Raw genomic sequence first — 26,954 nt, 5'->3', positions numbered from 1 at the left:
GCTCCCGGAGTAACTTAACATACCAAATAAAAACATCTACTTGGTCAAAAAGACTTTATTTACAATTAAAATCTTGAGAAGTTTGTTAAAAACTGAGAAAGCTACGGGGCATCTGGGTGGCTCAGTCGGTTAAGCATCCGACTTCAGCTCAGGTCATGATCTCGCTGTTTGAGCCCCCATTGGACTCTGTGCTGACAGCTCAGATCCTGGAGCCTGTTTGGATTCTGTGTCTCCCTCTCTCTCTCTCTCTGCCCCTCCCCCACTTACACTCGGTCTCTCTCTCTCTCTCTCTCTCTCTCAAAAATAAATAAACATTAAAAATTAAAAAAAAAAAACTTAGAAAGCTATAAAGCAGTTCCTAAAGTGGATTAGAGGATTAGAGATCATTACAAAACTTAATTATTTATTTAACCAAAGTGACAATAAAAAATTCCAAAAGCAAATATGTAGGATTATATACTTACTAGGAAAACTTAGCTCTGGGGTGCCTGGGTGACTTGGTTAAGCTTCTGACTCTTGATTTCAGCTCAGGTCATGATCTCATGGTTTGTGAGTTTGAACCCCAAGAGGGGTTCTGCACGGACATTGTGGAGCCTGCTTGGGATTCTCTCCTGTCTTTCTGCCTCTGCTTCTCTCTGTCTCTCTCAAAATAAGTAAATAAACGTTAAAAACAAAACAAAAAAAAACCCCACTGAGCTCCTTTTATGTTGACAGGTTTAAACTTTAAGTAATCAAAGACCTGATAAAGAAAGAGCATAGAAATTAGTTTTCCAGGAAGACAAAAGAGAAAAATCCTTTTTTTTTTTTAATTTGGAGTTGCTTCCTTAATTTCCATCTAATTACAATTAGCAGCACTTTTAACGCTTGCAAACTTTAGTCTCCAGTGAAAACTAAGCAGTAACCCATTATGAATGGTTTGTTACACCAGAATTCTTTAGATGGCAAATTTATGAATACACTTAAGCACAAAGGTTTACTGGGGCAACTGGGTGGCCCAGTCCATTGGGCGTCCAACTCTTGATTTCAACTCAGGTCATGATCTCACGGTTCAAGAGATCAAGCCCTGAGTCTGACTCTGTGCTGACAGTGCAGAGCCTGCTTGGGATTCTCTCTCTCTCCCTCTCTTTTTCTGCCCCTTCCCCCACCTTCTATCTATCAAAATAAATAAATAAACTTAAAAAAATGTTTACCATCAGACCCAAGTATCCTTAGCTTCTCTGCAATAAGAAGAAACCAAAAACACACACCTATGTTCAGAAATCAATGCTTCAGTGCCCCAGCCTATTTGGAAAAGACCTAGATGTCCAATGGATTGAATCCCATTTATCATGCAAAGCTTTGAAGTTTCCAGTTACCAAAGACTTTGAAAGCTATCTTAACAATTACCCGTGAAAACTTTGACACAGAATTAACCATCATTTTAAGTCAACTTTTTGCTAACAAATTGCAACAGAGACCACTAGCTTATTCGACCTTCAGTAAATCTAGGTAGAATACATTCTCATATTGAATGCTGATAACTCTAAATACATGCCTATTTTAATTAAACCAACAAACTTAAATTAGCTTAAGTGCTGAACATGTTCCACCTGTGTCCACTTAAAAGTCAATTTGCTCCCCACTGTCAGTGTTTTACCTGGGACACTAGTGGGGAAATCTGAAGGGGGCAGAGCAAGTTCTGGTTGGGTGCTCCTCACTCCTCGACAACAAGGGCAGGACGAGGAGCCGATGGTACCTGAGGAGGCACCACAGAGGACTCTGTGGGAACCACTTATGCAGGCCGCACCCACAGGGGTGCAGAAACAGGAGGAGGCAGAAGAGGCAGGGTGCCACCAAAGGGCAGAGAAAGAGGGTTCCTGATTCTAAACTTTGCCAGCTCAGACAGAGGAGCAGACACCATGATTTTCCCACCAAAGTGGAAATATGCAGTCCACATGGGGCAGGAGAATGGGGAACTTCCCCAAAACAAAGGGAGTTTCAGCAGCTACTTGGGAATATTACGTAAAGTCCCTGTCGAAGGGAGACTTACCGGAGACAGTTGACTCTGATTATAACCATGAGCCCAGGAAATATATGAGGGAGAAGCCCCCACATCTATTAGGAGGAGGAACAGTGGGAGAGAGGGGCAGTATCGTCTTCATTAAGGATGGCCTGTGTTTCCATTTATTATTATATGGATTTATTTGGAGGAGACCTATTTAGACTATTATCATCCAATAGAGCAGGAGGTTTGTTGGCCTGATTAGTGGCCAAACCATTCTGCAAGAGGCCCTTAGGTCCAGGTCCTGATTTACAGCCACGAAGGCCTGGTACTTCCATCCATTTGCCCAGTTTTCTGCAGGAGAGGTCTAACTGGTTGACCCCTACTGAAGCCAGGCAGTGTTAGAGGAGGTCAGTCCTTTCTTCAATCTTTGCAATCTGAATTGTTTCCAGTGGGTTAAAAGGCATGTCAAGGGAGAGTCCTTGGGACTGAAGATGCCCCCATGATCCTAGAAAAGTAGACAGGGCCCATTATCAAGAAAATCCTCCCCTGAGTCCCGGGTGGTGTCCCACACACAGGATATGTCAGAGGTTCCTGACATCAAAGCAACTCAAGGTAGCCCTGAAGCAAAATCGCTATGATCACTGCCTGCCATAAAGGCTCTGCCCTCTCCTGCTCCCCCATCACATTCTAGACTACAATGGGTATTGGCATGTGGACCAAGTTTGCCTTGCTGGGAAGACAGAGCAGCACCTTGGCTGCAGGTTAGAAGGAAATTTTATTTTATCTACCATTTCCTTCCGCCTTTGTTTCCCACATCACCCCCCCACACACCCTGCCCACCACCCCCTGCTTCTGGAGGTGGGGGACTCAGGAGATTGGGAGGTCCCAGGCGCAAAAGTCCCACCCCACCCCCACCCCAAGAAAGGGCCAGACCTGAGTAGGTTCCTGCTTCTGACACAGATCAACCCAGACCTTCTCTCTTGTCCTGGGGATTCTTTTCAAAGGGACAGCTGGAGTCAGAAGACTGCAGAGACAGCCAACATCCATGAAGAAATATACGCTGAAAAATGAATCCGCAGATGAATGGATGGGTGGGTGGGTGAGTTGGTCAATGGGTGGATAGGTGGTTGGCTGGATGGCTGGGTGGCTGGGTGGACGGATGGACAGGTGTGTGGGTGGGTGAGTGGATGGATGGGCACACACGAGGGCAGATGATTGGATAGGTGGATGGACTGACTGTTGAAGGGACTGATGGACAGAGAACAGAGCGTTTGGTTATCAATCCACAAATATTTCCCTGCCCCCCTGAAAGTTGTCTGCCTAGAGGAAGAGGCTAGAACTCTTACCTAAGAGAAAGAAGATATACAAGCCTCGTTCCGATTAAGTTCTCATTTGCAGAGGGTAATTTTCCCTTCCCGTGCTTCTCCAACCCACGGCTTCTCTACTCCTTTCATTGTACATTCCATAAACATATACTGCATATCCTCCAGGGAGGCTGCTGGTCAGGGACTCATTTGCTTGTCTTCGTAATCTTTTCTCAGACCTGGAAACCAAGAAACAGGCAGCCAGTCCTAGGTGCTGTGATTAAAGATGGCCAGTTGTTCTCGCTGAGCCCAGAATGGCCCAATGACCCTCAGGATCTGTACCTCGTTCTGTCCTGCAAAGTATAAGGCCCCCCCCATCTTACAGAAACGTCTTCATCTCCTGGCCCACCAGCAGTTTCCCACCAGGACTCCACAGCTGCCCTTCCTGCCACACCCTACTGTCCTCGTGCTCCTGGATTCTACTTGGAGAAACTTTCTGCAGTGGGCACCCACCCCGGGGAGACCCCTTTCCGGGCTCTCCTTTGGGTGCCCGGGCCCAGTGCCCTGGGATGTTTGAGCTGGGACTTCATTAAACAATTTAAATACTTAAGTGAGTGATTATAAGTGTTGTCTGGGTGGTTCGGTCAGTTAAGCGTCCGACTTGATTTCGGCTCCTGATCTCATGAGTCTCGGGTTTGAGTCCCACATCGGCACAGAGCCTGCTTGGGATTCTCTCTCCCCTCTCTCTCTGCCTTTTCCCCAGTTGTGTGCACACACGCTCTCTCTCTCTTTTAAGATAAATAGAACAAAAAAAGAAAAGAGAGTCTGTTATGGGATGCCTGGGTGGCTCAGTCGGTTAAGCGTCCGTCTTCATCTGGGCGTCTGACTTGATCTCGGGATTCGTGAGTTCAAGCCCCACATCGGGCTCTGTGCTGACCGCTCCGAGCCTGGAGCCTGCTCTGGATTCTGGGTCTCCCTCTCTCTCTGTCCCTCCCCCGCTCACACTCTGTCTCTCTCCCTGTCAAAAATAAATAAACATTTTTTAAAAAATTTTTAAAAGAGTGTTTAAAAAAAACAAGTGAGTAATAGTGGAAGTGACCACCCATGATGTTTACAGAGCCAGACAGGGGCAGGAGTCACTCAGGGCACCTCAGGTCAGGGCTTTCTAATATAGAAGAGCTTCTCTGAATAAAACACATATGCATAACCAAACAACAACATCAAAACAGTGGACACAGGGGAAATACAATGAACATTAATTAACACGCTTTAAAAATTCCACTTTTCTAGCAAGCGAAGATACACAAATTAAAGCAACCTTTGATGTCGTCTTCGACTCATTAAATCATCAGGGTTTTTTTTGTTTTTTTTGCTTTTCTTTATAAAAGCAACTTTGGTAAAATCCAACCCCAAAGTTGTGGTAAAACTGGAATATGCGTTCATGCTCTGCTGGTAAATGTTAACAACCCTGGTCAGAAAGCAATGTAGCAATTCTTAGCAAAAGCCCCCCTTCAACCCCCACCCCCACCCCAACCTCCCCCCAACCCGCCGCAAAAAAAAAAAAAAAAAAAATGTTTACAACTTGTGGCTCAGTCATTTCACCCCCATAAAGAAAAACCAAGGTAATAGTTCAACTGGAAAGAAGAAAAAAGGAAACTATAAACACAGCAATGTTTCCTAAAATGTTATTTATACATTTTGGAAATACCCTAAGAATCACAACATCAGGGGTTAAGGGTTAAGAAGATTATGGTACACCAGCTTACTAGAATACTACACATCCATTAAAAATGATCATAATAATGGTGCTCTGGAAGCCTGCGTCCCCTCGCTGGCATTCCCCTCATGGGCTTCCTAAGGGACAGCTCCCCACGTCTCCTCTGCATAGAAGCCTCGCAGACCTGCGGTGGGGGTGGGGGCGGGGGCTCTCATTACACGAAAACTCATGTAATTTACTTGATGACAATAACAACAGCTGCCTTCGAGTGCTGACTTGGGGCCAGGATTTTTCAGGCGTTGCTTCCTCCAATCCTCTGGAAAATCCCACGAGGAAGATGGCATACCCATTGTGCAGGTGGGAAACCGAGGCACGGCACAGTGAATCCACCAGGCTCCGGTTCCTCCAAGCCGGGGGCACTCAGGGCCCTTGGTACCAAGGCCAAGTCTTAGCGTCCTGTCTTCCCCTCCAGCTTCCCCAGCCTCTTTCATGCCTTTGCCCATCCTGGTCCTTCCCTCGGGACAGGGAAGGTCCTCCCGTGTACCTTCAGCCTCCCGTGTACCTTCAGAGCCTGCTCCAGGGCCACCTCCTCGTTGTCACTTTCCTGGCACTGTCCCTCCCCCCCCCCCAGCCATCTTCCCAGTCAGAAAGGCGGTTTCTGTCGTTTTTTTGTACGTCAATTCTAGAACTGGTCTTACTGCGTCATGACTGTAATGACTGGTTCGTGGATGCATCTGCCCCAGGAAACTGTGGGCTCCTGGAGAACCGGGATGCCTCGGGAGCCCGAGACGGTGCCCGGCACAGGGCTGGGAGCCCACAGCTGGCCAGCAGGGAGAAGGGCACGTTCTGGGGCCAGGGGACGAGCTGGAGCCCGGGGAAGTCCGGCCTCTACTGTAGAAATTGCAGCGGCCCAGGAAACTGGCGGCCTAGGGGACTATAAAGGGCAGGCACTGGACGGGGCCGAGTGGGCACCTTGTGCAGGTTCCAGGCGGTTCACGAACCCCCTCGCAAGTGTGAAAGTGCTTTGAAGAACAGGAGGGGAAGTCCCTGGGCCCCATGCAAGGTGCGGCAGGCAGGCGCTGCTGTGGCATCGCAGGGGCTGCCACACATGCCCAGAGTGAGCTGTGGAAGCCAACCCCAGGCCTGCAGGGGGCGGGAAGGTGAGCAGTGCCTGCCCGCACCATCTCGTCTCGGACGAGGGGGACACAAGGTGGGCACAGCAGGAAGCCTTCGGAAGGGAACAGGCAGCCTGTGTCGCCGAAGAGATACAAGTAAGACACAAGGCTCAGGAAAGTCAGGGACTTCCCCGACAGCTGGGAACCCCAGCCCCAAATGGCCCCAAAATACCCTCGGCAGATAAAGGGATTCTTTCTGCCACAGGCAGCAGCCGGCAGGTAGGAGGCTGCAAACCGGAAGAGGAAAGCCCGGACCCTTCCGCTCTGATTAGCCCAGGTGCTTTTCTGAGTACCTTTCTCTGGAGCCTTAATGCAAGTGGGACTATTAGGGAGCTTATCGGGCAGGCCCTGCGAGTCCGGCCGCCTCCAAATCAAAGCCTCAGAGGTCTCCCTGCCTCGAGGCCCAGGACACTAGGTGGATCCTGGTCACTCAGCTCGGGCTTCTCAGAAGGTGGTGAGGAGTGGCCTCAGAGGGCTGGGGGCAGGAAGTTCACTCCTTCAAGTTGGCAAGGAACAAACACTAGGGGTTCCCAGCTGCCTGGATGAGTTCCAGGAGTACACCCCCCCCCCCAAGCAGGTGACCCAGGCCCTTGGCTACATATTTAATCCTGGCAACGAGATTTCAAGTCACTATTGCTGTCCCCACTTCACAGATGAACAAACCGAGGCTCAGAGTAGTTAAGTAACTTGCCTGAGGTCACACAGCTTAAGAGTGGTAGAGCTGGGATTTGGCTCCAACCGTGTCTGACTTTCAGGCCTCAGCCACCTTCTTTTTTCCTTCTAGGTCCCTGTCACCCTTGCTTTTCCCAGGAGGAAGATCACGGCTATAGGAGTCCTGGGGCTAGCCATGGCACAAGACATTTTCTTTTCTCTGAGTGTATTAGTTATCTGTTGCTGTGTATCTCAAAATTTGGCAGCTTAAATTGACAATAAACATTATATCACACTGTTTCTGTGGGTCAGCAATCCAGGGGGTACTGCACAGGGTAATCCTGGCTCGGGGGTCTCTCAGGAGGTTGCAGTCAAGATGTCCCCGGGGGGCTGCAGGCATCTGAAGGCTTGGCTGAGACTAGAGGACCTGCTTCCAAAATCAGCCACTCACATGGCTGTGGGCAGGAGGCATCAGTCTCGAGGCAGCTTGAGTACCCTTACAACATGGCAGCTGGCTTCCTCCAGAGCAAGTGATCCCCAAAGAACAAGATGGAAGCCACAATGACTTTGATGATCTGGCCTCAGACGAGATCGGGCGCGTTCAGGGTGGTATGGCCGTAGACGATGATCTGGCCTCAGAAGCCATGTTTCGTCATTTCCGCACTACGTTACTGGTGACTCAGGCTGGCTCTCCCCATTGTGGGTGGGGACTGCACAGGCATGTGAATACCAGGAGGTGGACGGGGCCCACCGGCAGCATGTGGCCTTCTCTGCCAGATGTGGGTTTTAAAACCGCCAAGCAGGGACGCAGGGGTGGCTCCGTCGGTTGATCAGCTCAGGTCATGATCTCACTCTTCATGAGTTCGAGCCCCACGTCGGGGTTCTGTGCTGACAGCTCAGAGCCTGGAGCCTGCTTCAAGTTCTGTGTCTCCCTCTCTCTCTCTGCCCCTCCCTTGCTTGTGCTCTGCCTCTCTCTCTCAAAAATAAATAAATACACTTTTTTTTTAATAAAAAATAAATAAAGCTGCCAGGCAGCCTTCTGAGGGCTGCAATGAACCCTGAATAAAAGAGTGGACGCAGAAAGCTCTGACATGTAAAGAGCTTCGCTGCCTTCTGCCCCACCCCCACTGGGTATCCAGGCCCCTGCTGCGGCCTCAGACCTCTCCATTTGGGACCAGAGACGAAATGCTCACAGTCCGGGGTTCCCCTTCCCCAGGGATGAGTTTCCCATGGCATTCACCGTTCCAGCTAGGAGTGACTCAGACGGGGTTCCGGGTGCCCGCAGGCGAGAGCCTTGGGGTCAGAGGTCCTCCCTGGCCTCTCAGGTGATGCTACATGGGCGACCACCCCCTGTGCCTCAGCACAGGCCAGCCTGCTAGTCACACAGCTGCTGTGGGGCACTTCCTCGGGCCTCCGTGCCCAGCTGCGGGCTCAGTCTAGGCTCCCGCCTAATAGGTGGCAGCTGTAGGGGCGGGAAGACTGAAAGGAGGGTAAGGAGCCCAGGTTCGAGCCCAGATCTGCATCTAGCTGTACAACTACCCATCTCCAGGCCTCAGTGCCTTCATCTGTAAAATGGGGGCCTGGGGGCACAGTGTCTCAGTCGGTTAAGCATCGACATTGGCTCAGGTCATGATCTCACAGCTCGTGGGTTCGAGCCCCACGTGAGGCTCTGTGCTGACAGCTCAGAGCCTGGAGCCTGCTTCCGATTCTGTATGTGTGTGTCTCTCTCTCTGCTCCTCCCCTGCTCATGCTCTGTCTCTCTCTCTCTCTCTCAAAACTAAATAAACATAAAAAAAAATTTTTTTTAGGGGCACCTGGGTGGCTCAGTTGGTTTGTAAGGGTTAAATTGTAGTGTAGGGCTAATGCTTAGCCTGAAAAATAACAGCTTTGTGTTGACACTGAAGGTTAAGAGATAACAGCCTTGCTTTGCTCTGGTAACCTACGCCTCATACTCTTGTAAATTAGGCTTCACCAATTAAGGAAACAAAAGTTCAAAGAAAAGAGTATCAGAGGCAGGGTCAAGGAGATCCACTGGTTGCAACTTAGAGGCAGAAAGTCTAAAGTAAACACCTCATTAGGCAACTGTTTCTAACTCATCTGGAAACTGTTTCTTTGTTCTGTTCCCAGGTGATGATAAAACGATGTGATCAGTTATAAACACTCTGTACCCCGGCTGTTCGGGGCCGCACTCTTATCAAGAGTGTTGGTCCCAATCGGTCCGCCTTGCCTCTCATTGTAATAAACTTTGTTGTGACTGTCACTGGTGCCCGTAGCGTTCTGTTTCAGGAGCCGTGTGGATGCAACAGGTTCAGCATCCAACTCTTCATTTCAGCTCAGGTCATGATCTCATGTTTCGTGGGTTCAAGCCCCACATCAGGCTCTGTGCTGACGGCACGGAGCCTGCTTGGGATTCTGTCTCCCTCCCTCTCTGTCCCTCCCTTGCTCTCTCTCTCTCTCAAAAACAAATAAATAAACATTAAAAAAAAAGAAAAAGAAAAAAATTTTTAATGGGGGGCTGGTATCTGACAGTCTGGTTTAAGTCCTCTTGGTCTGAGGCTCCAGGGAGAATGAAGGAGAGGAGGCCTGGGTCTCATCCAGGCCTGCGGGGCTCCTGCAGGATACTTCCAGCCCTGCTCTTCTAGGCTGGCGGAGACGCTAAGACCAGGCACTGGTCCAGCCCTGTCTCTGCCACTTACTAGCTATGCGGATTTCAGCAAGTTACCCTCTCTGAGTCTCGATTTCTTCATGCATAATGTGAACAGCGTATCCACTGCAAAGGGTTGAGCGAGGACTAAAAAGGTTCCTGTGACTAGAACCGTGAGGAGGCCCCGACCAGACCCCAGGAGACGATTGTAACCCTCTTGAGCTCCTGGGACCAGGAGCCTGGCAGGGGCTTCCACTGTTCTTCCCGGTTTCCAATATTTCCTTCCACCTTCCAGAGCGACAGAGGAAGAAGGTAAGACCAGAGAGGGAAAGAGACTTGGGCAAGGCCGAGAAGGTGGCAGGGATGACCCCAGGGGCCTCAGCTCACCCCCCCTCACGGAGTCCCCGTCTCCCCCAGACCTTCATGCTCAGCAGGGCCGTTGTGAATGGGGGTGAGTCATTTCAACTCTCAGGAAACCAAGCCTAGTCCGATATTAATCATGGAATTAGAGGCTTCGGGTGCAAGAAAGAAACAAGCAACTGATGGTACCAGCAGCTCAGTCAGAGGCACAGGTGAGGAGGGGGTGTACCCTTGAGCACGTCCCCAATCCTGTGTGCCTGGACAAGAGTTCCCCAAGTGGCTCCTCGGGAAAGAGGGCACCACTCCTTACAAGGACCTTCCTACCTGGATGAGCCTCACTTCTCTCCAGGGAGCACTGCCCCCACCCTACAGATGGAAAAATCAAGGCCAGGGACTGCTGGCTTCCGAGGAGGAAAAGTAACCCCCGGGGGCAGGGATTTTGCCCACCATGTTCCATGCATGGCACAAAATGGGTGTATGGTAAAAAAAAAAAAAAAAAAAATGCAGAATAAATGAATCAAAGGTACTTACAAGGTACCTGGACAGTAGCCCTGCAAAGTGATGATTTTTGTTTTAAGGGACGATTTTGTAAAATCCATGAGAAATCGGATGTTCAGAGAAATCATCTGCTCAAGCCACCCAGTTACTAAGTTTCTAGAGTCATGATTCAAACCCAAATCTCTGACTCTAGAGTAAGCCTCGTTCCTCTCTAGGGTGGTGGCTGTCCTTGCTGTAACCGGCCCCCCAAAATCATGTTGTCCTGAAGCCCCAGGGGTACTCCTCACTCCCTGGTGGTCGGTCCTACAGTCTGCTCTCAAGCTCCCAGAGCTGTCTGTTGTCAAAGAACTTGCTCTATGAGGATCGGCTTCTGTCAACCCCCCTCCTTCCCCTTCTGCCTCTGGCAGTCCAGCTGGGGGAGGCTCCCAAGGACCAAGTCTGGAGGACTTGAGGGAGTCAAATGCACCCTGTCCTCAAATCTGTGACTTACAACCAGAATATTCAAGAAGCCAGCTTCACTTTTCTGAAGGCTGAGAACTTAGAGACAGAAGAGTGATTGATCAAGGCTCCTCCCATAGGCCTGCCCATCAGCCTGAAATTCCATCATTACTCACTCCTTTGGGTGGAGGTATTGAAGGCCCCAGTAAAACATAAATCATTTCTGGGGGAAAACACTTACTAAGTCATTCACAGGTGTCATAGACCCACATGGCTGCTTTCTCAGAAGAGCCTTGGTGAGAACAGGGCCAGAGGAGCTGATGGCCAAGTATAAAGTGGCTGCTTACTCACCAGTCAAGAGGGTGTCGAGGAAGCACTTAGATTCAGAACTCAGCTTCTTACCTAGACCAAAAAGACCCCCGTGTGGGGCTCCTGCCCCTCACCACCATCACCTCATCCCCTATCACGTTCCCTACTGGCCTCCTTTCTGCTCCTGGGGCCCCCAAGCTTGTCCCTGCCACAGGGCCTTTGCACTTGCCAGTTCTGCTGCCTGAAACCCTATTCCCCAACTTTTCAAAATGCTGGCCCTCCAAAGAAACTGTGGGGTGATGAATATGTTCATTACCTTGGTTGTGGTTGTATGGATGCATACATACGCCAAAACACCAAATTGTGTACCTTAAAGTTTATATGCCAATTATACCTCAGTAAAGCTATAAAAATAAATTTTTTTGAATTTTTATTTTTTATTTTAGAGACAGAGAGTATGGGGGGGGGGAGAAGATGGGAGAGAAAACGGGGGGCGGGAATCCCAAGCAGGCTCCATGCTTAGCACAGAGCCCAATGCGGGGCTCGATCCCACGACCCTGGGATCATGACCTGAACCGAAATCAAGAGTGAGATGTTCAATAGACTGAGTCACCCCGGTGCCCCCCAAACTAAATTTTGTAAAGTAAACTCTATGGCCAACGAGGAGCTCAAACTCAAGACCTCAAGATCAAGAGTTCCATGCTCCACGGACTGAGACAGCCGAGCATCCCTAAAAAGATAAATTATTTAAATGCTGCCCTTCTCATCCTTCAGGTTTTTGGCTTAGATGAAACCACCTCAAAGAGGCCTTCCCCCAAGTTGCTGGTGCCAGTCTCTGTCACCTCACCCTGTTGGTTCCTTTCAAGGAACGTCTTACACCACCATCTAAAACTGTCTCTTTGCCAGGAGCCTGACTGTCCCCCCCAGGACGGGAGCTCATGGGAGCATGGACCATCTGCCTTGTCCACTGATGCGACCAGGGCTTGGCTTAATGCATATCTTTTGGATGACTGAACCACAAGGCCAGGGGCCCCGGGAGGCCTGGCAGACATCAGCCCTACCTCCCGGGGACCCCTCCAGGGGTACAGCGTGCAGGCTGAGGAAAGCAGGCACTGCTCTGAAAGTAAAACCCAGGACAGAGTCGTGGCACCATTGTCCTGCTGTCTTCACAGCAGGGGGATGGGGGGCAGGGGTAGGGGAGAGGGTATGGGAACAGGCCACAGTCCTAGCCAGGAGGGACCCTGTTCCTGGCAAGAGCTGCCCATCAGCACGTGAAGTTCATTCGGAAAATCCTCCTGGCGTTTTCCAGCTCCAGTCCCTCCACACCTCTGAGGAAGGGGCGGCCATCACACCCAGGGCCTTCTCTCCCTCCAAATAGGAGCCGAAGCCTCACGACCTGGGGAAACTGAGGCACCGCCCCAACTCAGGCCTCGGCTAGGTCTGGAGACTCACGGGGTCCCTGCTGGAGACTGGGACTCTCTTCTGGGCTGACAAAAACCCAACAGTCATCACCCACAGCCCCCAGCTACTGATTTGCATAAGAAGGCAGCCCAGAGTGTGAGTGCTGAGAGGGATCTGGAAGGCGATGAGTCGCTACCGTGGGATAACCCCTCCCCCACCCATTTACACCGTCCCTAAGGAAAAGTCGGGCAGCAAGTTAGTGCAGGGACAGTCCCCAGACCTCAGTCTTCTGCCCTCTTCTCCCACCACCCCCCCTGCTTTATCATGCTTATTTGCTGCTTGGTACCATCCCCCTTCTCCAGGGGAGCAAAGGTTTGACATCAGAGTTTCAGACCCTGGCAAGGAAAGTACCAAGGAGTGACTGCAGAGGTTGATGAAACATTAGGGGATGGGAAGCAGGCGGCCTGTTGAAATGCTGCACACATAGGGGCGTCTGGGTGGCTCAGTGGGTTAAGGGTCCGGCTTCAGCTCAGGTCATGATCTCACGTTTTTCGGGTTCGAGCCCCATGTCGGTTCTCAGGTTTGAGCCCCATGTCGGACTCTGTGCTGACGGCTCAGAGCCCGGAGCCTGCTTGGGATTCTGTGTCTCCCTCTCTCTCTCTGCCCCTCCCCTGCTCACACTCTGTCTCTCTCTCTCTCTCTCAAAAATAAACATTAAAAAAAATTGGGGTGTGGGGCGCCAGGGTGGCTCAATCTGTTGAGCGTTCGACTTCAGCTCGGGTCATGATCTCGCGGTTTGTGAGTTCGAGCCCCACCTTGGGCTCTGTGCTGACAGCTCAGAGCCTGGAGCCTGCTTCAGATTCTGTGTCCTCCTCTCTCTCTGCCCCACCCCTGCTTATGCTCTGTCTCTCTGTGTCTTTCAAAAATGAATGAACATTAAAAAAATTTATTTCTAATTTTTTTTTAAATTCCCGTTGGTAGGCATGGTAATCATGCACAGTTGAGACAAGGGAATATAGTTCTCAGAATGCTGAGATCTTGGAATCTAAACTTCCTACTGCATTAAGCAGGGGATTCACACGTTTTTACAAAGCAAATAATTCCTGCTTCGTAATTTGAATTTTTGCTTCCTGAATTCCAGAGATAATTAAATTAGAGATGCTGCCTAATCCTACCAGAACTGTAGGCTTTCTAAACTCAATCCTGTTGATGGGTGGTCAGTTGGACCCTTCATGGGTGGTTGTTCCTAACTCTGTGCCATAAATTTTACGTTCAGATTGTATATAGTACAACTTGCATTGTTTCTTTTGGAAGATTATTTCAACTCTCTGTGGCATGGATTTGTATACAATTCTCAGACGGTTAAGTAAAATAGACTCAAACATATTTGGCCTAAGGATTTTTGGTGTTGGGTTGGTAACACCATGTATCTACTATGGCTTCCAGTGGAACATTCTCATACAGTGAGAATTCCAACATCCTCTCTCAATAATACACGGGTCTTGGGCCGCTCGGGTGGCTCAGTGGGTTAAGCGTCGGACTTTAGCTCAGGTCATGGTCTTGCAGTTCGTGGGTTCGAGCCCCACATCGGGCTCTTGTACCGATAGCTCGGAGCCTGCTTCGGATTTTGTGTCTCCCTCTCGGTCTGCCCCTCCCTCACTCGTGCTCCGTCTCTCTCTCTCAAAAATAAACATTAAAAAAAAGTCCTCATTGAAAGCACATAATTCTGGTCTTTCACATTTTATCGTATTTTGTCCACAATCATCTAGTGCGTAGTTAATTCTGTATATGGCTCGACAAAGGTGTGCAGCATTTTTTTAATGTTTATCTTTGAGCAAGAGAGGGACAGCGCACACATAGGGGAGGGGCAAAGAGAGAGGGAGACACAGAATCTGAAGCACGCTTGAGGCTGTCGGCACAGAGCCCGACGTGGGGCTCGAACCCACAAACTGTGAGATCATGACCTGAGTTGAAGTCAGACACTTAACCGACTGAACCACCCAGGTGCCCCAAGGTGTGCAGTTTGTAAGTTAGAATAAAAGTTTTGTTCTAAAATTGTGCTACCGTGACTTCAAGCTGCTTTCTGAGCTCTGGTAGAATGAAGTGCGTATGTAATTAGCTCTGAAAAGATGTTACTGTATAAAATACAGCCTGATATGTGCTCAGGCAACCCTGGGGTAGTTGGGACATGATTTGAAAAACTGAGTTCAGGTGTGAGCTGTGTTGGGGATGTAGGAAATGTTCTATTGTATTCAGGAGCTAACATATCATTTTTGTCTTCTGAGTTCCTCAGGATGTTGATCATAGTTATGGTTATGGTACATAAGAGGGGCCACCAAATTTTGCCAATAATGTGGTACGGGGTGGGGTATGTTTGTAGCCTAGAATCGTGTCCTCCATTCTCTCTCTGATGAATCAGCCCTTGGAGACATTGACAATACGATACTCACACCAGTTGGCGTTTACCTGTTGTGGCCAGGCATCGACATCTGACGTGTCTTCTGAAAAATCTGAGAGATCTTCCCAGGCCGCTTCAACGAGCAGGGCAATTTCTGGATCATTCCCCCCCCCCACCCCCACGTTGTACGTGCCAAATCTAGATCGTTGTCAGAAGATTCCGGGAGGTCTGGTATGGCCGGGTCTGCTGTTTGGTGCGTCTTTCTCCGCTAATGTGAAAAACCTTGCTCTTTTAATGCTGCATTAATTAGGCAGATGGTGGGGCACCTGGGTGGCTCAGTCAGTTAAGCGTCCGACTCTCAATTTCGGCTCAGGTCATGATCTCCCAGTTTGGGAGATTAAGCCCCATGTCGGGATCCGAGCTGAGTGTGGAGACTCCTTGAGATCCTCTCAAGCTTGGGCACCTGGGTGGCTCAGTCGGTTGAGCATCTGACTTGAGTTCAGGTCATGATCTCGCAGTTCGTGGGTTTGAGCCCCGCATCGGGCTCGCTGCTGTCAGCCCGTCAGCCCGTCAGCGCAGAGCCTTCTTCAGATCCTCTGTCCCCCTCTCTCTGCCCCTCCCCAGCTGGTGCTCTCTCAAAATAAATAAATCATACACATTAAAAAAAGAATATGATTCTCTGTCTCCTTCTGCTCCCTCTCCCGCTCGCTCTCTCTAAAAAACAAATAAATAACAATTGAAAACAAAATAAGTAACCTTTAAAAAATTAAGCAGATGGTAGGATTGGCTAATTTTCCGCGCGATGCTTGGGGTCTTGTTACCACCGTGGCAATTTCCGTTGTGGCAATAGGTGAAGTATCTGGTTCGTGCAACAAGAGAAAACGTCAGGAGAGCTCGCGGCAGCCGCCCCCTTCCACACGGTCACAGTCACGCTGAGCTGGTACCTGTGCTTGGAATCCGGCGGCAACCTCTGCAGGGTCCACTGCCCCACAGGGAGCCTGTGGACCACGGACCCCCCCACACACAGTGAGTGAGCTTTAGATCTTTGTGAAAATGCGTAAGCAGGATCCGAGCATTCTGCACACTGAGGAAATGAGCTTCCTGAGGGAGTTGGCGGAGAGCATTGGGGAGGGGGAGGGGGAGGAGGGACTCCCCCCTGCTCCTTATCAAACTCAATCAGAAGACAATACCAAGGAAGAAAAATCGCAAAGTAAGAAGGCAGAGGAAACAGAAAGACACACGAACCATCAGGCGAAGAAAGTGTTCTAGAAATTGACAACGAAGGTGTCATTGAAGCAGATACTGATGCCCCTCAAGAAACGGGAGATGACACTGTAGAGATGACTGAGGAAATGATGGATTGGGTAAATGATTAAAAAAAAGGAATGACTGCCATTGATGCTCTAAGCGATGGTGAACTACAGAAAGCCATTGACTTGTTCAGATGCCATCGAATTGAATCCTCCCTTGGCCCTTCTGTATGCCAAGAGAGCCGGTGTCTTCGTCAAATTACAGAAGCCAAAATCTGTCATCCGAGACTGTGACGGGGCTATTGAAACAAATCCTGATTCGGCTCAGCCTTACGAGTGGCGAGGGGGGAAGCGCCCAGACTTCCGGGCCATTGGGAAGAAGCAGCAGACGACCTTGCCCTTGCTTGCAAACTGGATCATGACGAAAATGCTAGCTCAATACTGAAAGAAGTTCGATCGAGGGCCTAGAAAATTGCCGAACGTTGGAGAAAATACGAGCAAAGACGTGAGGAACTAGGAGTCAAAGAGAGAATAGAAAGGGTTAAGAAGGCTCAGGAAGAACATGAGAGAGCCCGCGGGAAGGAAGAAGCCATAGGACAATCAAGAGCTCAGGATGGCTCTTACCCCTGTGGCTTTCCCGGGGGAATCCCTGGTAATTTTCCCAGAGGAGTGGCAGCGGACAAGCTTGGAATGGCAGGAATGCCTGGGCTCAGTGAAATTCTCAGTGACCCAGTCGTTCTTGCAGCCACGCAGGATCCAGAAGTTATGGTGGCCTTCCAGGACACGGCCCAGAGCCCAGCAAACGTGTCAAATATCACGGCAACCCAAAGGTTATGAATCTCATCAGTAAGCTGTCAGCCAAGTTTGGAGATCAAGCACAACGCCTTCTTGGCAAATAAAGCCCTCCCTGAAGGAAAAGCAACTTCAAGCATCTAATGGATGTCGCATTACTACAAACCAGTGTAGCTCTGACCTTCTCAGGAGGAAAGCTGGGGTGCCGTCAAGATAATCCCTACGCCTCTACCCCCACACGCAACCGAAACGTTAATGGTACAGTGGTTTGTCATTAGGGTGTTCAATCAAAGAATGTTCTATTAGGAATTACACCCTTTAAACTCTTTTTAAACCAGGGCACCTAGCTGGCTTAGCTGGTGGAGCATACGACTCTTGACCTGGGGGTTGTAAACTTGAGCCTCATGTAGGGTGTAGAGATTACTTAAAAATAAAATCTTCAGGGGCGCCTGGGTGGCTCAGTCACTTAAGCGTCTGACTCTTGATTTTGGCTCAGGTCGTGATCCCAGGATCGTGAGATTGAGCCCCGGGGGCTCAGTCAAGAAAATATTGGCAATTATAAAGGAAACTGGGGAAATCAAGAGAATATTGGCAATTATAAGGAATATTTCACTGAGCAGTGTCGATAGCAGGAAACGAGATCGGCGATGCATTTTCGTATCCTAATTGATAATGTGAGTGAGCGTGCATGTATTTGACTTGTCCTATAACGTTTAAGTGCAAAGTAAGCAGGGGCACAAGAATGTATAGCAAGTCTCTAATCTGTAATATGAGACCCCACCGGTATATAATTTTCCTCCAGTTATTCCTTTTTTTAAAGATTTCGTTTTTTTACGTTATTTATTTATTTTGAGAAAAACAGAGACAGCGAGAGTGGGGGAGGAGCAGAGGGAGAGGAAGAGAGAGAGAACCCCAAGCAGGCTCCGTGCTGCCAGCACAGAGTCCGACACGGGGCTCGAACTCACGGAACTGTGAGGTCATGATCCGAGCCAAAACCGAGTCAGGTGGAAGCTTAGCTGACTGAGCCACCCAGGTGCCCCTCAAAATTTGTTTTAAGTAGGCAGAGCTTCACGCAGGGCTTGAACCCACAACCCTGATATCAAGACCTGAGCTGAGAGGAAGAGCCAACGCTTCATCGACTGAACCACCCGGGCACTCCGATGTTTCTAAATTTTCTAACACACGATGAGTCGGCGACATGGAGTCCTGCCGACCACGCCAGACTGTCACGAGCATGCTCGGAAGGCGCCCACACGGGTCGCGTCTCTCCAGGATGTCAGCTTTATTCAGTGATAAAGTTCACATGGTTCTAAAGCAGGTTCAGGATTCCAAACTCAATGACATCTCACCACGTGACTAACTTGGCCTCTTACGTGGCACACGGAGCAGAACATGAGACAAGTCACACCACGGTCAAGGTAACAGAGGCCGTAGGAAGTCAACGAGCCAAACGTGAAGTCAGTCCGAGGCGCGCAGCTGAGATAAAGGCCCCGGTCCGTCCCGTCTGGGTCGGCTCTCGACACCTGTTGCCTATCACGTCGGAGCAGGGAAGGACCTCAGTTCTGTTCGGAGAGCCATCCGGCAGAGCCTCGGGCGGGAGCTGCCTTTTTGAAGCGGTCAGACAGGGAGGGGTCACATCTGAAGAGTCTGACAGTTTGCCGGTAAAAAAAATCCTCCCCTTTTGAAAGGGACGCAATCGCTCTTGGGCTCTTGCAGACGCCCTCGGCTTCTGGCTGTCACCAGTTCTGGGGTGCCAGCTGATGCCGGTCCCGGCGCTATCTTATAGCTGCGATGCCCTTCCCTGCTTGTGTCATTGCTCGACAGAGGCCCCTGCTTGACATGAATGACTCCATCTTGCCCACGTAAGCAGACTGCGGGGGGTGGGTGGGTGTGGTGGTCAGAGAGGGCTTCCCTGAGGTGGTGACACAGAGGCTGAGAACAGAAGGAAGAGCCGTCTGGGGAAAAAGGACAGGAACCGGCCGGGGGGGGCGCTGCTGGGAAGACCTCGGTGAGGGCAGTTGGGGGGAACTTCCCGTGGCCCCACGGGGCCCGAGTGTTGCCGAGGGCGAGAAGAGCGAGCTCCAGATGAGGCCAGAGTGGGCAGGACGCTGGGTTGCTTACTCAGCACCCAGAAAAAAGGAGGCTTGGCCCTCGAGCAGCCCAATCAGACCGAGAAATGTAGATGGATAATAAATAGCCACAGATGAGTCATCTCGAGCCCTGATTTTTGAGCCTGCCTTGCAGCTCTCCCCAGCCTGCATCCTTCCCAGGAGGGGCCCCTGATTTCAAAATGACCAGGTCAGGCAGAGCTCAGCCCCCAGGGCCCCTGTGTGGGAGCTCAGCGTTGCAAGAGCCCAGGCGCCAAGGCGAGCTTTTCCTTGCATCGGCATCCCCGTCGCCTTCCCCGGGGCTCAGCGAAATGAACGGCACGCGGAGCACCTGGGCCGCAAACTTTTTCGAAAAAGAAGAAAAAGAAATGCCTTGTATGAATAGAATGGAATTGGAGGCACACCCAGTGTTGTAAAAAAAAAAAAAAAAAAAAAAAAAAGCAGCAAGCAAGCAAGAATTTGGGGAAAGTAAGTCAGACAAAGCTGGGTTCAAATCGTGCCTCTGTCTCTGCCACAGCTGAGCCACCCGGAGCAAGCTGGTTAACCTCCCAGGCCCGCCTCACCCACTTCACAGGGTTGTGCAGAGATTAAAGGAGCTGATAAGTCTTCACGGAGTGCTGGATACACAGGAAGCTCGCGAATATTCATTGCCTAACTACTACAAAGACAGGGATCTATTCTAAACATGCAAATACACCGCCATCTAGTACAAATGAGGCCACCATGCTCCCTGCAGGCCCCCCCGAGGTCCCCAAGGGTTCAGCGCACGCACACAGGAGCACTTGTGCATAGAGTCTCAGAACCCCCGTTGGAAGGCAAGTTCAATGAGCCAGGGAATTTTGCCTAATTTCTTCAATGCTTTTCCCCCCCCCGGGGCTTGGCACTATAAATATTTGATTTAATGAACACAGCCATCCTGAGTTAGTGATAACAAATGTCAAACAATTAGTTGGGCTTGCCGCCCTTCCGTGGCATTCAAGGAGCCCAAAGGGATTTAAATGGTGTTTGAACGGGTCCCCTTGCCCTCCAGTCCTGCAGGGTGATGCGTGGCGCTGGCCCAGCTGAATGCTGAGCATACAGTTGTCTGGGTCACAGGTTAGGAGACCCCCCGATCTCATAAGACTCATCCTTTGCCCCAAGATGACATTATTTTTATTACCCGGCAATGGAAGCAGATCTCCACTGGGGACTGGAGGGGGAGGGGGGCGGTGGCAGACCCTACCCTACCATTCTAGAGGGTAAATGAACTTGTTCTCTGACCCACAGGGAGACAGTCACTAGGTCCCTCGGCTGTGGGCTGTGCAAACGGACTGTCCAGGACAAAAGCCGCCATGAGATCTGTAGAAACAGCAGGGAGAATTACCTCCCACCGAAGACACTGCCTCCCATTTACTGACCAGTTTCTTTGTGCATCCCAGTGATCCCAACAATAGCCCCTATGTTAAGGGCACCTGGGTGGCTCAGTCGGTTGAGTGTCGGCTCTGGATTTCAGCTCAGGTCATGATCTCGCTGTTTACGGGATCGAGCCCTGCATCGATCTCTGTGCTGATAGCTCAGGGCCTGCTTGGGATTCTCCCTCTCCCTCTCTCTCTGCCCCTCCCCTGCATTCTCTCTCTCTCTCTCTCTCAAAATAAATAAACAACAACCAAAAAAAACACTTAAAAAAATAGCCTCTATGTTAGCTTGCTATCACTGCTGTAACAGAATACCACAGACTGGGGGCTCACACAGCAGAAGCCTAGTTCCAGCCTTAGGGGCTAGAAGCCCAAGGTCGCTGTGTCAGCATGTTTGGTTTTCCTGAGGTCTCTCTCCTTGGCCTGCAGACAGTCACCTTCTCAGTGTCCTCACTTGACCTTGCTCCTGGTTGTGTACCCCCCATTGTCCTTTCAAGGCCCACTATAGGACCGGGGCTCTTATGACCTCACTTAACCGTACGTCCCCAGAGGCCCTATCTTCAAATATGGTCACATTGGGGCGCAGGGCCTCACGAGCTCGTTTATTCTTCCCTGTGTCCCACAAGGTAGGCATTACAATAGCCAGTTTATGGATATGAAACTGAGTTGAGGGGTGAATTATCCAATATCCCATCAGAAGGAAGAAAAAGTACAATTTTCTGCTATTCCAGTGATGAACCACATCTCTCCGTGGCCCCTCTCCCCAAATCCAAATAATCTGAAAAGGAAGAGGGGAGTCATAGGATTTGGGGTCTGAAGCGTCTGGAAGCAGGAAGAGGCTGCTTTCTCCCACGGACTGTTCTAGAACTTTTCATACTTCACAACTCTGAGTTAATGAGGGCATGGAGGGCCTCGCCCAGAGTTCCTCCGTTAGCAGAGGCAGAATTGAACTTGAAGACGGTCTGAAGGAAGCGGGTGGAGGCCCGGCTTGGAGAACCCCAAGCGTGGTGGCTGGGGGAGGGGCAAGAATCTGGGGCAAGCAGGTGTCAGCATCCCCAGGAAAGCTGTGTGATCAGCTGGTGACCCCAAGTCCCTGAAGGGGCTCTAGCTATCACGTCACTCTTCTCTGTGCCCAAACACTGCTCGAACTGCTCCCAGAAACTCCCAGTAGAGGAGGCTGAATGACACATTCGTGCCTTTGGGGTCCGGCCTCCACCCCAGCCCCCGCGGCGACCTCGCGTGTCACCCTCACACGTCCTTCCCCTCTACCTTCCATTTTGCAAAGGGCTGGGCAGCTGGCGGGGGAGGGGACTGACAATCAGGGCACGTCCCCCCCACCCCCCAGTGGACAGACACTTGGGAGAGGCAAGAGCTAGCCCGGAGGTGGGGGGACAGAGCTGCAGCCACTGGCCCAGCCAAAACCACAAGAGAGAGAGATTGAAAAAAAAAACAACAAAAAAAAAAACCCTTCCCAGTCAGAATGAAAAGTGAGACCGAGAGAAATTGAGTGAGAAGCTCTCGGCAAAAGAAAAACCAAACGTTGGCTTCCATGAAAGCAGCGGAGGCCAGTGGGGTGTTAAATGACTAGGTGCTGGGGCCACTGTGACAACGACAAGGCCTCTTGTAGCACGTGTGTGTGTGTGTGTGTGCGTGTGTGTGTGTGCTGATCGTGTGAGGGGATGTGTGAGCGTGCAGGAGGGCGTGTGCCCTTGAGGCCGCGCGTGTGTGTGTGTGTGTGTGTGTGCAGCGGGGGTGGGGGGGGTGGGAGGGCTCAGTCTCCCGGGGCTGTCCTGACAAAGGACCACGCGCCCCGTGGCTGACGAAGCCCAAATGTGTTTCCTCCGTGTGTGTGTGTGTGTGTGTGTGTGCGCGCGTGTGCATCTGAGTCCAAATTTCCCCTTGTTATAAGGACACCAGTCGTGCTGGGTTGTAAAGAACTGAATCACCTTTTTAAAGACTTGGTCTCCTAATTTGGTTACCTTCTGAGGTGCGCGGGGTTACGGTTTCAACGTACGAATCGGTGGTGGCGGGGCACGCTCGGCCCGTGACGCGGCGGCTTTGCTTGCCCACAAAGTCAGTTCCTGCAGCTGAGAGCCCAGCTGTGGACCGGGGCGCCCGCGTGAGCGACCATCAAGGGGGCCAGCCCCGCACAGGGCCGCGCCTCGTTCCCCGGCAAGCCCCGAAGCAAGGCGTCTGCGGGGTCGGTTCCTTCTGGAGGCTCTGAGGGAGAATCTGTCCCCGGCACCTTGCCCAGCTCCTGGCGGCGGCCAGCAATCCCGGAGCCCCCGGCTTCCAGACACGTCACGTCCCCTCTCCAGCGTCCGTGTGCTCCTTTCCTCTTACGAGGACACCCGCTGTTGGAGTTAAGACCCTCCCTCATCCTGGACGAGCTCATCCTGAGAGCCTTACCTTGATGGCGTCTGCAAAGACCCCAACCCCAAATAAGGTCACATTCTGAGGTTCTGGGAAGATCCATCCTTGGGGCCACCACTGAACCCACTTTTTGTGGGCCCAGGGGCGATACTGGCTCTTCCCGATGCTGGTGGCCACCACGTCCTCCGTGGGCATCGACGAGCTGGGGCTGACGGGGCTGAGCAGCCCCTGGGAACCCCGGCCCCCGCCCGGCAAGGCAAGAAGATCCAACGAGCCCACCCGGCCCTGGTCAAGAGACGTGGGAAGATGAAGGCCAGGGATGGCTTCCAGAGGTGGGGGGTTGGGGGCAGGGAGTGCGGGGCCAGGCAGGGAGATTGAGGAAAGGTCTGGACAACAGTTCTTGAAGGGAAGACAGGAGAGAGGCTTGTTCCTAAAGGAGACGGATGGAGGCTTGCGTAACCTCACGCCCACGTCCCGCTCTCTTCCCAGGCTGTGTCAGCCAGCCCCACGCCCCTAGTTCTAACCCGACGATTCCTGGAAAGGCCTGAGTGGTTTCCAGGCCTCTGGTCAGCCCGGCCATGCTGTTCTCACCCACCCACCCGGCTCTCCCGGGCATGCAGGCCCATGGGGGCCCACCCTGGGAGGGACATGGGGCCAGGCAGGGTCCTTTACCAATCATTTACCAGAGAAACTACCTAGAACTTTCCCCTTCCCTCCCTCATTCCTTACTATGTTTCAAGTCTGGTGGGGAAGACCTCCCCAAAGACAGGACCTCCACCTTCAAATACACAGACGCTTGCTTTCAATCAGTCCCTTGTATTTATCAAGCACAGAGTGTTAGCTGTTGCACTAAGCATCTATTATCTCATTTAGTCCTCGAAACACCCTCATAAGGTAGCCAGCATTAAAATCTCCATTCCGCAGATGAGGAAACTGAGGTTCAGAGGCCCACGGCTCCAGGCTCAGTGCTCTGCCCACTTGGCTGGGACTGACCCCGCCAACCCGGGAGGGTGTTTCTCATGCTGTTCCTCCCACTCCCAGCAGACTTTGGCAAGGGGGGCTGGGGAGGTTGTCCGAATTTGTTGGGATTAGAAAGGAGAGGTCTCCCTCTGGGCTGGGGTTTTGATTCCCCAGCCCTGAGGGCAGGAAAGATCCCCCCCCCCAACCCCCACCATATCTGAGATCTGGAAAATTCTCCAAGCCTCCCTCACCTTCTTTCCCAGCTGAGATCCCATGGGTTCCCAGTCCAGGGTAGCCAAGAATGGTCCCTTCTGCACCCGGGCCCCTTGCTGCCCTGCCATAAGGCAGAGAGGACTCTGGGGACTTTCAGAGGCTGTTTTGGCGGCTTCTGGAAACAGAGAGAGAAACCCTGCCACCTCCAGTCAGACAAAGAGGACCTGAAAAGGAGTACCCTGTGGTCAGGGCTCAGCCTGGTGCCACGACAGGGGGATGTCCCTGAAGGCCACCCAGTCAGCGAGGTCCAACCTCAGGCCACCCCCTCTGGCCACAACCTGGCCCCATGGAGCCCTGGCTTCCCCTCATGACTTCCTGCACAGCCTGGCCAACCACCCTCACATGGCTGGGGAAGGCCCTGGTCACCTGCGGCCTGTGGCTGGCTTCGCCTGTCCTACTCCCTGCGGGCAGAGCCCCGATGACAGGACTGCTCGGTCACCCATTTGCTCTGGGCAACAGCCCCCAGAGCAGCAAGGCTTTAACCCTGTAGACTCCACACTTAATGGCTCCCCCCCCCCCCCGGAGAAGGTGAGCACAAGGAAGCTGAACTCAGAGGGCAGGGCACTGTGCCCCGTCTAGATGGCACTGGTCTTGACGAGACGGGGTGGGGGACGTGAAGAGCTGGGGACACCTGACCTGTCTTACCAGTTAGGGCCCTGTTCTCAGGTCGGCCCACGTGCAGCCTTCTGTACCTGCCCACTGGTGCTGCCACCCTTTCCACAGGATGAGTAGGTGACGCACCCAAGGACATGGGTCGGGAAGCCGCCAGACCGCGGCAAGGGTCTGAACCCCGATCTCTGCCTCGGGGTGCCCAGTAGAAACTTTTCATTGCACCAAAATGCTGTAAATCCTCAGGACATCAGAACGCTACATTCAAACAGCACGTGGGGAAATAATTCTGGAAAATCCAACGTTGTGTTGTTTTCCGGGCCACTTCCGTGAGGACAGAGCAGCAGCAGAGCGGCCACTCCACCCCTCCAGGGAGAGCCACCCTCCCAGATGGCAGCTGGGGGAGCTTCTGTTCTTTGGGACGTTGGAAGGGTCCCTTGAGAGGCCAGCTAGAGTTCGCTTCTCCACACACTCCCCATCTGCATTCCAGGGACGGAGGCGGACAGGTGTAGGAAGTTTCCAGGATGGAGAGGTCACGGTGTCCCCAGCCGCTCCCCACGTCCCCTCCCAGGAGGCCAGACCCCCCCTGATCTGCCCGAGACACAGGACAACATAACGTACTAAAAACTAGTCAGTTACAGTTCACCTGCCAGGGCCAACCCCCGGATCACCCTTCGGGTCCCAGGGCTGTGTGGGTCTGTCTCCCAAGTCCCAGGGGCTCATTGCTTCACTCACCCACCGTTTACCTACTGAACACCAACCACATGCCATGTGCCGTTTTAGGACAGAGCTGAGGACGAGTCTGGGCCCGGTTCCCGCCCCCCAACATCTCACTGTTCGGCGGAAGAGGCTACGGCAGGAGAGCCGAGGCGGGTCTCAGACTCGGGGGGGCCTTGGCCAGTTCTGTGGGATTGGGGGAGGCCTCCGACGAGCACACACGGGAGCTGAGGCTTGCGTAGTTCGGCGGTAGGAAGAGAATTCTGGGCAGAAGGAGCTGCGTGGATCCAGACCCGGAGGCCGGGGGCAGCGGCAGGTTTAAGACCCAGAAGAAAAGCTGCAGCAGGGCTGGAGCGGAAGGGAGGAGAGGTGGTGGGCGCCACGGCCGCTTCGCACTTTACAGCGTTGGCTTCTTTCGGTCCCTGCTCCTGCACGGGGGCCCCGTGGGGGCAGGACGCTGCTGTCACTGCCGTCAGGTTCACTGCAGGGCCCCGGACACAGTGATGGCACACGGCAGGAGCTCGGTGCACACACGGTGAACGAGTGAGTGAATGACCTGTGCGGGGTCCATGAGTCTATGCTGTGATACAGGCAACAGAGGTCAGTCCCTCTGTTCTTTTTTTTTTTTTTTTTTTTTTTTAAGTTTATTTAAGTAACCTCTACACTCAAGGTGGGGCTCGAACTCACAACCCCAAGATCAAGCGTCGCATGCTCCATCGACTGAGCCAGCCAGGAGCCCCTGTTCTTACTTTTTTTTAAATGTTTATTTTTGAGAGAGAGAGACACAGCATGAGCGGGGGAGGGGTGGAGAGAGAGAGAGAGAGAGAGAGAGGGAGACACAGAATCCGAAGCGGGCTCCAGGCTCCGAGCTGTCAGCACAGAGCCCGACGTGGGGCTTGAACCCACGGACTGGACTGCGAGATCATGACTTGAGCTGAAGTAGGACACTTAACTGACTGAGCCACCCAGGTGCTCCTTTACTTCTTTTTTTTAAATAATTTTTTTTAGGGGCCCCTGGGTGGCTCAGTCGGTTAAGCATCCGACTTCAGCTCAGGTCATGATCTCATGATCTGTGAGTTCGAGCCCCGCGTCGGGCTCTGGGCTGACAGCTCAGAGCCAGGAGCCTGCTTCTGATTCTGTGTCTCCCTCTCTCTCTGCCCCTCCCCTGCTCGTGCTCTGTCTCCATCTTTCAAAAAAAAAAAAAAATGAAATAAAACGTAAAAAAGGAAAAAAAAAAAAAAGAATGCTGTTAATTTGCAGGAGTGGGGAGACACATGTAAGACATATCAGTGTCTGTGGCAACCACGGGGCTCCTTCGGTTCTGCGAAATTAGAGCATCCTTCTCGTCACCTTCATGATGTGGGTGGAAAACCAGGCGAGAGGAAAACGCCAAATGCGGAACGCAGGTTAGCTACCACTCTTGAGAAAGTAGGGGGAAAAATTCCAATGAAGAAAAAAAGAACTACCTCAGCTCTCATGAAGCTGTTACATTCTAGCAGGGGAGAGGGGCTCACGATCAGGAATTCAGTAACACACGAGGCCCGAGACGGACGGGTGCAGGGAGGGGAGGCGTGTGACCGGTGGGGTCCATCTGACGGG

At 51.9% G+C, this 26,954-nt stretch overlaps 1 pseudogene; it reads left to right on the top strand.

The window, feature by feature from the left end:
* The first annotated feature begins 6,061 nt into the window (after window positions 1-6,061).
* On the top strand, window positions 6,062-17,028 carry LOC102967687 (annotated as a pseudogene).
* The last annotated feature ends 9,926 nt before the right edge of the window (window positions 17,029-26,954 follow it).

This window comes from Panthera tigris, chromosome C1 (assembly GCF_018350195.1).
Source record: "Panthera tigris isolate Pti1 chromosome C1, P.tigris_Pti1_mat1.1, whole genome shotgun sequence".
Lineage (NCBI taxonomy): Eukaryota > Metazoa > Chordata > Mammalia > Carnivora > Felidae > Panthera > Panthera tigris.
This window is presented reverse-complemented; position numbering and strand designations above follow the sequence as displayed.